Source organism: Dendrobates tinctorius, unplaced genomic scaffold, assembly GCF_039654945.1.
Source record: "Dendrobates tinctorius isolate UK_male_01 unplaced genomic scaffold, ASM3965494v1 ptg000030l, whole genome shotgun sequence".
NCBI lineage: Eukaryota > Metazoa > Chordata > Amphibia > Anura > Dendrobatidae > Dendrobates > Dendrobates tinctorius.
In genome coordinates, this window is record NW_027361698.1 from 60147121 (window position 1) to 60159699 (window position 12579).

Consider the following 12579-nt stretch of genomic DNA (forward strand, 5'->3'; position numbering starts at 1 on the left):
CAGTGGGACACGTCTGGCACTGCAGGATCTGAGTCCATGGTGGCGTAGTGTGTTACTTATGGTTGGCCTTGTTACATTGGTCCTAGCTCTCTGCAGTTCATTCACTAGGTCCCCCCGCGTGGTTCTGGGATTTTTGCTCACCGTTCTTGTGATCATTCTGACCCCACGGGGTGGGATTTTGCGTGGAGCACCAGATCGAGGGAGATTATCAGTGGTCTTGTATGTCTTCCATTTTCTAATTATTGCTCCCACAGTTGATTTCTTCACTCCAAGCTGGTTGGCTATTGCAGATTCAGTCTTCCCAGCCTGGTGCAGGGCTACAATTTTGTTTCTGGTGTCCTTTGACAGCTCTTTGGTCTTCACCATAGTGGAGTTTGGAGTCAGACTGTTTGAGGGTGTGCACAGGTGTCTTTTTATACTGATAACAAGTTTAAACAGGTGCCATTACTACAGGTAATGAGTGGAGGAAAGAGGAGACTCTTAAAGAAGAAGTTAAAGGTCTGTGAGAGCCAGAAATCTTGATTGCTTGTTTCTGACCAAATACTTATTTTCCACCATAATATGCAAATAAAATGAAAAAAAAAACAGACAATGTGATTTTCTGGATTTTTTTTTCTCAGTTTGTCTCCCATAGTTGAGGTCTACCTATGATGTAAATTACAAACGCCTCTCATCTTTTTAAGTGGTGGAACTTGCACTATTGCTGACTGACTAAATACTTTTTTTCCCCACTGTACCTGTATGTCATCTTCCCTGTATATAGTATTTACCTCTATGTCATCTCCCCTGTATATAGTATATACATGTATGTCATCTCCAGGTTCCCTCCCATCTGTAAATGGTGGAGGTGCAGTGTCCCCGCAGCACATAGCATTTCAGTGCGGTGGCTCTGCCCACTGAGTGTAATACCATTTAGTTAGAAATTGTAAAGAAGGACTAATTTAGAGTGGCATTAATTGAAACTGTATAAATAAGTTTAAAGCAAACCAGGCATTGTCATCAGCTGGTGTAAGTCTACTCTGTTTTATCAAGACCAAAGTCAGTGCAGCCGTCTACCAGGAAATTTTAGAGCACTTCCTGCTTTCCTCTGCCAACAAGCTTTTTGGAGATGGAAATTTAATTCTCCAGCAGGACTTGGCACCTGTCCACACTGTCAAAAATAACAATTCCTGGTTTAAAAACAAAAATATCACTGTGCTTGAATGGCCAGCAAACTCGTCTAACCTTAACCCCATAGAGAATCTATGGGGTATTGTCAATACTCCTAGATTATAAGCTTGCGAGCAGGGCCCTCATTCCTCTTGGTATCTGTTATGATCTATGTGATTATTGTTATGCTGTAATGTCTATTGTCTGTAGAAGTCCCCTCTGAAATGTAAAGTGCTGTGGAAAATGTCGGTGCTATAGAAATAAAATTTATTATTATTATAAGAGGAAGATGAGATACACCAGACACAACAATGGGGACAAGCTGAAGGCAGCTATCAAAGCAATGTGGGCTTCCATAACACCTCAGCAGTGCAACAGGCTGATCATCTCCATGCCATACCGCATTGATACAGTAATTGATGCAAAAGTAGCCCCAACCAAGTATTGAGTGCATTTACTGAACAAACATTTCAGTAGGCCAACATTTCGCATTTTAGAATCATTTTTTCAAGCTGGTGTTCTAAAGTATTCTAATTTACTGAATGACTTTTGAGATTTTATTGCCTGTAAGCCCTAATCATCAACATTATCACTTGAAATATATCACTTTATTTGTACTGACTCTATATTATAGATGAGTTTCACTTTTTGCAGTGAAGAACTGAAATCAATTAACTTTTTGATGATATTCTAATTTTTTGAGTTGCAAATGTAGATATATAAAATGCCAGTCTTAGGACATGTCCTGCAAAAACCTCTAGTAATTCTTTTAAAATCAAAATTAATGTGTATTAATAATTTCATTTTAACCTTAATTTTCTTGAAACATTTTGATAACAATCAACCTTTCAGCTAATTCTTTAACAGGTTTAGCTAATTTTATTTTGACCAAATAAATCAGCTTAGTATTTATTAGATACCTGTACAATTGAATCTGCAGAGATTAAAATTTGTGAAACATTCTGAATTTACCAGTGGTCTAAGGAGTAAGGTTTCTCCTTGTGGAGAGTGACATGCCAGCTCTGGCTTGTCAAGGTAAGGAGACTTATTCGCCGTGCAATGCTCCTCTGGGAAAATAATATGCAAACTGCCTCTTCAGAGAAAAAGAGGACTTGAACTCTATAGCGCCACCTGTTGGTAGTAGCGATCCTACAAGTCACAATCAACCCTTTAACAAGTCTTGTAATATGACTTAGGATAGAAGCCAAATCAGATCAGTGAAATTCGATTAGTTTCAAAGTTATTTGATGCAAATTTAATTGTATTATTTTTCTCTTGGGTCGCTTGAAACCTCGGAGCATAATAAGCATAGGATGTAGGATAAAAAAAACCCTCAAAAAATAATATTCACCGCTCACTTCAATGCTCACCTATTCCTTTATCCCCACATCCCGTTGTTCAGTCCTCCATGCCTCTTCTTTTCATCTCTCCATCCTTTCTTACCATCTTATCTTTGGGCTGGGGCTTCCAGCGATGAATAAGCCTTCAATTTCACTAATCTTTATGTTGACACCACACAAGTCATGACATAAGAAAGTTACAGCCTGCGGCACCCAAGGACTTGTTAGCACCCGGAGGATGTACATCGTGACAGAGATGTTAGAGGCTATCTCATACTGGAAGCCTGGGCCAGACTGAAGAAGGTGGAAGACTATTTGTGGGATGGATAAATGTAAAAAGAAGGGATCGGGAGGCCTGGAGAGTGAGCAGGAAGGGTGGCAAACCAGGTAAGCAGTGAGACTAGTGTTATTTTTTTTATTTTTATCATTTTGACGGCCTTCTACAATTTTTCGAAATTGCGGCCTGATGCGAGATGGGAAAGTTTGTAAAAATCAAGCAGAATTGAGTTCCGCTCGAATAAACTTGCTGATCTCTAGTATTTAGTCAACTATAGATTTAATTTTGCAATTTATTCAGACATGAATGTCAATATAAGCCATACACATCAGGCCACTTTTCCTGTAATGAAGGTCATAGAATTAACAAACTATTGAGCCCAATATTGTATTTTCAGTGTTAGGGCAATTTGTAAATGGCCACTAAATGTCCAAATTTGCTAAAAATAAACAGTAGTGCATGATTTTGCAACTCCTAAATGATTTCTGAAACGCATTGCATGTATTGGTAGAGATCTAAACATTTCTCGCTGTGGGAGTGATTTCTATTTATGCTGAGCTGCATCAGTGCTGATCTAACCTTCTGACATCCTTAGGCTTTTTTAATATTTTTGGGCATGTTTTTTCTGTCCATTGACTATACTACTCATGTGAAAAAAGAAAGAGGAGAAAAGCAGAAAAATAGGTGAAAAGTGCAGCAGGAGTTATTTTTCAGGGCACCATAAAAAAATAGTAGTTTGCAATTTGACCACTTTAAAAATATCATTAATAAATTACTACTCATTCTGTACGAAGACCAGACTTTGGCTTCAATATTAAAAGATGGAATAAATATAGTGGCAAGGTGTGCTAAAACTGTAGGTGATGTAGTCTCTCCTAGTGCATTTATTTCCAGAAAAAAATCGGGAACATCGTGAGAAACTAAAGGTTTTTACAAATGTGGCAGCAATAAATGTAGAACCTGTGCACATGCGTTAGTGACAAAAATCTTTAATAATCAAGACAATACACAACAATTTAGAATTAAAAAATATATCAATTGCAATTCTATGAATTTGGTAGATAAAATAAATTGTGTAATTTGTAATATGTCATACGTAGGTTGCACTACACGAAAATTAAAAACTAGATGCACAGAACATTTAAGAGGTATCACCAGTGGCGTAACTACAAAGTTATGGGCCCCGGTGCGAACTTTCAAATGGGGCCCCCCATGCCAAAATATTTTCCACCCAAATTCAATTAGAATCTTCATTATTTATCAGTGATATGTGGGGGAGGGAGGTGACAACCTCTATGACCGCCATTATCATTTTATTTCCACAACTGCAGTGCTACAGATAACCTCCAGGATTACTTTTCCAGAGCTGTATGGCAGCACAAGGTTCATTGCCATCATTGCCTCTATAGACATGGGTATTTTTGCAGTGGGTGAGGAGGTGAATATTTTGTACCATGTTAAGTACCATGTTTTACTGACTACTCAGAAGGAAGGCGGCCATGCTGAAAGAAGCCATTTACACATGAGAGCCGGCGCCTGGGAGAAATGCGGGGTGTATGTTATGGCCAGTGCATACATCTGACATGTCAGGGTCTCTGGTGCATAGCAGTCTCTGCTGCAAAGCAGTCTCTGGTACACAGCAGTCTCTGGTACATAGCAGTCTCTGATACACAGCAGTCTGTGGTACACAGCAGTCTCTGGTACATAGCAGCCTCTGTTACATAGCAGTCTGTGGTAGACAGCAGTCTCTGGTACATAGCAGTCTCTGGTACACAGCAGTCTCTGGTACATAGCAGTCTGTGGCACACAGCAGTCTCTGGTACATAGCAGTCTCTGGTACACAGCAGTCTCTGGTACATAGCAGTCTGTGGCACACAGCAGTCTCTGGTACATAGCAGTCTCTGGACGAGGCTGAAGTTGGCTGAAGTTGGTTTCTTATTCGTCAGTTTCTTATTCAGTCATTTTTACTTTTCTCCTTTTTTATAGGTTTAACAACATAAAATAAGCATCACAATAATAACATACCATTCAGCGAGGGGCCTTGATGTGAATACACTTTGGCCGGTTTCACATTTGCGATTTATGGCGCTGCGACGGCCTGCACACGGCCGCCGCTAAGCCTGCCCCCTGCCGGCTCCCTGCCCGCCCCATCCGGTCATCGCCGCCTACTAGCGCATATGGACGCTTGCGATCTGCGCACCCTATCTTTAGCATAAGGTGCGCAGATCGTGCGCTGGCCGTGCGTTAGCAGGATTTTGCCGTGCGCTGCGCACTTTTGAAGGTGCGCCGTGCGCGCCGAAATGCAACATGCTGCGTTCGGCGCACCTTCAAAAGTGCGCAGCGCATGGCAAAATCCTGCTAGCGCACGGCCAGCGCACGATCTGCGCACCCTATGCTAAAGATAGGGTGCGCAGATCGCAAGCGTCCATGTGCGCTAGTAGGCAGCGATGACCAGATGGGGCGGGCAGGGAGCTGGCAGGGGGCGGGCGTAGCAGCGGCCGTGTGCAGGCCGTCGCAGAGCCATAAAGCGCAAATGTGAAACCGGCCTTAAAGGGAATCTGTCACCCCTTTTTTGAGATATCATATAATGATATCATTCAATTGTGTGTCACATAAGGAGTCTCTTAGTACTTTTGCTTCCCCCTGACCCCGCACCTTTCATGCATAAATACCTTTTTTATATTGGTTCAGATGTATGTAAACTGCCGCTGTCTGGTCCGCTGGGCGGGGCTTTTTCACCTGCTCCCCCCTCCCTGTCTTGCTCTACGCATTTCTTCTTGTGTAGAGCAAGACAGGGAGGGAGGAGCAGTTGAATAAGCCCAGCCCATCAGACCGGACCGTGGCAGTTTACATACATCTGAACTGATATAAAAAAGGTATTTATGCATGAAAGGTGCGGGGTCAGGGGGAAGCAAAAGTACTAAGAGAATCCTTATGTGACACACAATTGAATGATATCATTATATATCTCAAAAAGGGGTGACAGATTCCCTTTAAAACAGCTACAAAAATTATAAAACTGGCACAAAAATGGACATGAAAGTGGGCACCAAAGAGCGTAAAGGAAAGGGTTAAATGACTTTGGGCCACTGATATCACACTGTAGACATATGGAACAGGGAGCTCCACATCAAATCCGGGTCTCTCCAGCTTGGCTTAAATGATTATGATGCCCATTTTTGTGCCAGTTTTATAGTTTTTGTAGCTGATAAATGAATTCAAATCAGGGCATCTCGCTGCATGTTATGTTATTATTGTGATGATTATTTTTTGCTGTTAAACCTATAAAAAACAGAAAAGAAAAAATTGCCAAATAAGAAACCAACTTCAGCCTCGTAGTCTCTAGTACATAGAAGTCTCTGGTACAATGCTGTGCCTGCAAAAGAGACAATTGTGTCTTCTCCTCATGGTCACCCCAGCAGTATCAGCAGCTCCTGTATGCTCCATCCTGGCTGCTATCTGAGTCCTTGTGTGTGCCAACTTCTTCACTGCTGTGACTGACTTTCATATGCAGGCACACGGGGCCTCAGAGAGCAGCCACAAGGGAGCACACAGGAACTGCTGCTGCTGGAGGTCACTGTCCTTGCTTTGGCTGCAGAAATTACCTCAGTCCAAGAGAAGATAAGCAGGAGATGAGCTAAGCTCTCTGAATGACAGAAGAGGGGAAGAGAGAGAAGTTGTGTCCTGATACAAGAGGGGGCATGTCGGCTGCTTCTCACTTTACATTCGACCAGCCTCAGCACTCACACTCACCCAACGGGAGCTTCCTTCATCCATCCCTTCAGTGTGGCAGAAGGACCTGCGGTGACGCAGGCCCAGTGACGCCTTCCTCCAGGTCACATGGTAGGGACCTTCACTTGCACCCCCTGTTTCCCTTTTTTCTTCATCTTTGCTAGACTGGGTGGGTGGGCGCGCGGGCCCCTAAGCACTCCGGGCCTCGTCGCAGCTGCGACCGCTTAGACCGTGGTAGTTACGCCCTTGGATATCACTAATAACAAAGTTAATTGCAATATTTCAGCAACAGCTAAACATTTCATTGAAAAACATTGCATCTTTACAAATCAGTGGTATTGAATTAGTCAGCAGGTCTGAATGTGGAGGTGATGTCAGAAGAAGTCTCCTCGCACGCGAAGCCTTCTGGATCTACTATCTAAAGACTAGAACACCTTATGGCTTGAACAAGCACAATGAAATAATGTTTTATTATTGAAGCTTTATATTTGTTTTTGAATTATTTTAATGCTTTGTTCGTTCTGTTAAACTATGAAGGAATCATTCTAATATTTATGATATGTATGCTTATCTATTAAGCAGCGCATGAAAATGAATTAGCTGAAATTGGGATTTCATGTGATTGGTTCCAACATTAGATAAAAAAATGGACATTTTAAACGTGGTGCATAGCTTTGATAAAGATCTTTCAGATCGAAATGTGTCGCTTGCACTCCCTTTGTACCCCCTATAGCACATTATCTGTGGACTTATCCGCACTTTTATCAATTTTTTTATATGTACTAATAAAATTTCCTAAGGATAAAGTTTTTTCTAAGGAACTGGAACATTTCATTCAACATACGTTTGGATTTACCTCATCCCTTCAAGACAGTGTTCCATGCTTCAGCAGATTCAGTTGGTGAGCTGGCTGTGGTTTTTTAACCAATTTCTTTTCTATTACCATTTGTTTCCCTTGTTCGAATAAAAATTTGATGTTTTCACAATTTTTTTTTGAAGCTGGAGAAACTGGCACAGATTAAACCATTCGGCTTACCTTTAAAGTACTACTACACCATTTCTTCGAATTTATCTCAGCACTGGAGTGGTCCTACTACTTTTAATTTCTATACTTTATTATTATATTCACCAGCTGCTGTCTCCTACTCTCTAGCCTGTGTTAGCCTGATGAAGAGACCTGAGTATTCTCAAAAGCTTGCAATTTGTTACCATCTTTTCAGTTAGCCATTAAAAGGTATCAACCACTGAGGACTCTCAATTCTGAATATTCTTCCTACTCTGCCTGGCGCTGCTCCAGTCCCGCGTTGCTATCTTTTAACCGCAACTTCAGACTGACCAGAAGTCAGAGGAAAGAGTTACAAGCTCTCAAGGTAGGTCTATGAAATCCTTGTTTTGGCCTCATTCTGGCTCTCATAGACTTACATTGAATAGTGATTTCCAGATCGCCAAACAAGCACTGAAGCAATCCAGTAGGTCACGACCTGCAGATGACTGACCGGAGAGGCACCAATAAAAGATCAAGATGTCAGCTGGGGAGTTAATATTATAAGTGGCATTGAACTGACACTAGTGACACCACTTCAGCAGTAAAATAAAAAAACCCTCTAGTGGTGCTTAAAAGAAACTAATGAAGAAACGTGATAATGTTGATAACGTGCAATGTCATGATTTTTAGACAAATGACAAATTTAGTTCTGTACACTTACATAATGGTCACATATGTGAATCTCATATGAATTGTATGGGCTGCTATGCCTATGCTCACAACTTTATCCATCAGCAAAGAGTAATATACTCAGTTGTACTTTTCAGGGACATTGTATCCTTAACACTTCTGTAACCTGATTAGGACAGTTAAGCTAAAATTTTACATTTTCCCATTTCTGCTAGGATAAAAAATGCTGAAGCAAGATTGAAGAAGACTCAGGGGAGGAATCAAAAAAGAAATGTAATACCTTGCATCAGAGTCATAATCTGGAAATTACAATTCCGAGCTTGGCTTTCATGCAGAACAAACCGACACAAGAATAAGAACAGCAAAACCTAATGATAACATTACCATTTCCAAGTCAGACAAACATAATTAACAAGATGAAATCAGGAAAAGCAATGCATATCTGTTTGTCTTTAGACCGAATATGGGGATGACATTTCGATTCCAAAATTTGTGGGAACCATAAAGTACATCAACTTTGTTTACATGGGATATTACAACTATAAATTGTACAAGGTTGATTGTCTGTCAGTATTATATGCTTTATTTTTGCCAATTTACATTTTCCTCATAAGCAGAAAAGAGCAGAAGGGTCAGTTTAATGTCTGGCTAGGAAATCTGTGAGCAAGAAGGAAAGGTTACTAGACAGTAACATCGTGTTAATAATGTATCTAAAAACACAGTAGGGACTGCTAATAAATTGAAAATACGCTACAGGAGTGAGCGAAAAGAGGAGCAAGAGTGACCAGTCAGGTAGAAAACAATTGCCTAAAAATCCCTAGGGAAAAAATGTTTTCATTGTCAATATACTTCTGCTATAACTGCTTACAATATAATAATAAACCAGTATCTGTACTGGTGATCTTCCAATCAGGGCACGTACAGATTCAACTACAACCTTGTCCCTGGTGTCTGCTGCTGTAACAAAAATTGTTCAACAGAGGGGAATATAGCAAGGCATCTCCGATAAAGTCTATATTTTTTTTCTAATTTTACTCTTAAATATATATTTCATATGAGACTTAAATAATATCTTGGATGGTACAAGAAAGTTCTTGGAGAAGACGATTGACATCTACTTGGTGTGCTTCTCATAGTCCAAAAGCTTCACTGGTGTGAATGTATAAAGTGAGTCATTATACGGAAGAAAACAGCTGATTCACAGTTGGAAGTCCTTCTCAAGCCTAACCACAAAAAATGTATTTAGATATCCATCTTTAAGATGTGTGTAAACATCCATTTTTACACTAAATATAAATTCCCAAACAATGATCAACAAACTTAAAGGCAACTTCAATTTGCATCAAAGTTATTCAATGCAAGTTAAATGTTCTTTACTATACTCTGAAGTCTCCATTTCATAGGACCCTAGAGCATAGTAATAAAAAAAATAATACATCACCACTCACCTGTTCTACCACCCCTTCAGCATATCATCCAATCCTCAGTGCTTCTTCTTTGTGCACCCCCTGGATGATATTTGGGCATGACTAGGCCTCTAATGTCGCATAGACCAAGCTCTAGTCAGCATTAGCAACATCAGAGGCCTCCTCAGTGGCGGATGACCCAGAATAGATTGAAGTACTTAATTAAAGTTAACTCATTAGGTGCCAATACTTTGAATGATAATATCTCCACAATGGAGAGGCAAACTAAATAAAAAAACAAAAAAAAGTTTTATTTTACTTTGCAGCCATTGTTACCTTGTGTGTTTAGTTCAGCGTGAAAAATTTGTTGAAGGGCCCTCATTAAAATTTCAGTATTTACAGGTTTACTGTCAATGAACTTGTTTGGCCATGGAAGCCATATCTGCTATAAGGGAAAGGTAGCATTACTGGGAGGTAGAGATGAGTGTTGTGAATTCACTTTCTGGCCTACCTCTGGTTGCTGGTGAAGGTAGTAGAGATGGTTGTATTGATAGTGGGGTCGTGAGTTCTCTTTCCTCTGGTGGTTACAGGAGGTAATGGAGCTGATCTAATTAACAAAGGTCTGCCACCTGATAATGAGGAGGACGATTGGACATTGGGAGTTTCTGACTGGATTTACGACAGCCAACTCCCTCTATCCCTGCTGGTGATTTTTTCCTGCCTCCTGAGGTCTTAATTTCCAGCTCAGTCCCTGCATGCTCAAGCTAAGTGTTCTTTTGCTATTGTTCACATTTGATTTGGTTTTGTCTATTTTCAGAATATACCAGAGTGCTGATGTAGTGGGCGAAGTCTAGTGACAAGTATTTTTTCTATGAGACGTGCTGGGCATTTTTTGCAGGGTTTTTTGCGTGATTGGAGACAGTGTCTTTCCTTTCCTGTCCTGTCTAGTTAGTTTGGGCCCCATCGCTTGCTCAGCCTATTTTCCTACCTGCGTTTGTGTTTTCATCATGTCTCACCAACAATATATGTTTGGGGGCTATCTATTCCTTTGGGGTCTGCTCTGGGGCAGTTTAGATTTCCCCTTTCTTGCTTTAGGCTTATTTAGTTCTCCGGCTGTGTCAAGGTGTCTAGAATCATCATAGGTACGCTCCACACCTACTGCTAGTATTGTGGATAGGATCAGAGGTCTGAAATCCGCTTAGTTACCAACCTCTCTGGTTTTCTGTGGCTTAGCTTGGTCTTGCTTTCCTCCTCGGTGACCCAATCATAACAGAATCACCAGCCGATTTGTGATAGATTTTCTAAGATGATCCATCTTGTACCACTCCCAAAGTTGCCATCTTCTTCAGAGTTGGTGCCCTTATTTTAACAACAGGTGGTTCGGTTGCATGGGTTTCTTGAGAACATTGTGTCGGACAGAGGAGTCCAGTTTGTTTTCAGATTTTGGAGAACTTTTTGTTCCCAGCTGGGAATTCAGTTTTCTTTCTCCTCTGCATTTCATCCTCAGACCAATGGGCAGACTGAGAGAACAAACCAGACTTTGGAGTCCTATTTGAGATGTTTTATATCTGCTGATAAAGATGACTGAGTCTCATTTTTGCCCTTTGCTGAATTCGCGCTAAACAATAGAGCTAGTTCTGCCACTTTGATGTCTCCCTTTTTCTGTAACTTTGGGTTTCATCCTCGATTTTCTTCAGGGCAAGTGGAATCTTCGACCTGCCCAAGTGTGGACACTATGGTAGAGAGAATGCAGCAGATTTGGGGCCAAGTGGTGGATAAGTAGTCCCTCTCTCAGGAAAAAGCCCAACGGTTTTCCAAACGACATAGGACCATTGGTCCCTGGTTTAAAGTGGGTGACATGGTTTGTTGTCAAAGAATATTCCCATGAAGGTTGCGTCTCCAAAGTTCAAGCCAAGATTCATTGGACCATATAAGATTTTGGAGATTCATAATCCAGTTTCTATTCGCTTGGCTCTTCCAGTTACGTTTAAGATCCATAACGTGTTTCATAAATCTCTGTTCAAGAGGTTTGTGGAGCCAGTAGTTCCTATGGCGGCACCTCCTGACCCTGTATTGGTTAAAGGCAATGTGGAATATGAGGTAGAGAAAATATTGGATTCTCGTTTGGCTAGACGGAGACTTCAGTACTTGGTCAAATGGAAGTGTTATGGCCAGGAGGATAACTCTTGGGTCTCTGCTACTGACATTAATGCCGATAGATTGGTTCGTGCTTTTCACCGGGCACATCCTGATCGGCCTGGTGGCATGGATGAGGGTTCGGTGACCCATCCTCAAGGGGGGGTACAATTGTGAATTCACTTTCTTGCCTACCTCTGGTTACTGGTGAAGGTAGTGGAGATGGTTGTATTGACAGTGGGGTCGCGAGTTCTCTTTCCGGGCTCCCTCTGGTGGTTACAGGAGGTATTAGAGCTGATCTAATTAACAGAGGCCTGCCACCTGATAATGAGGAGGACGATTGGACATAGGGAGTTTCTGACTGGATTTACGACAGCCGATTCCCTCTATTCCTGCTGGTGATTTTTTCCTGCCTCCTGAGGTCTTAGTTTCCAGCTCAGTCCCTGCATGCTCAAGCTAAGTGTTCTTTTGCTATTGTTCTCATTTGATTTGGTTTTGTCTATTTCAGTTTTGTGTGGTCAGCCAGCCCTGGCTGGGGCTGTGCTGAATTTCCATCCTTATGTTACTGTTTGTGCCAGTTTGTTTTTGGCCCTTATTAGATTGGCCTCTCTTTGCTCTGTTTTCAGAATATACCAGAGTGCTGATATAGTGGGTGAAGTCTAGTGACTTAAGTATTTTTTCTATCAGAAGTGTTGGGCATTTTTTGCAGGGTTTTTTGCATGATTGGAGACAGTGTCTTTCCTTTCCTGTCCTGTCTAGTTAGTTTGGGCCCCATGGTTTGCTCAGCCTATTTTCCTACCTGTGTTTGTGTTTTCATCTTGTCACACTGACAATATATGTTTGGAGCTATCTATTCCTTTGGGG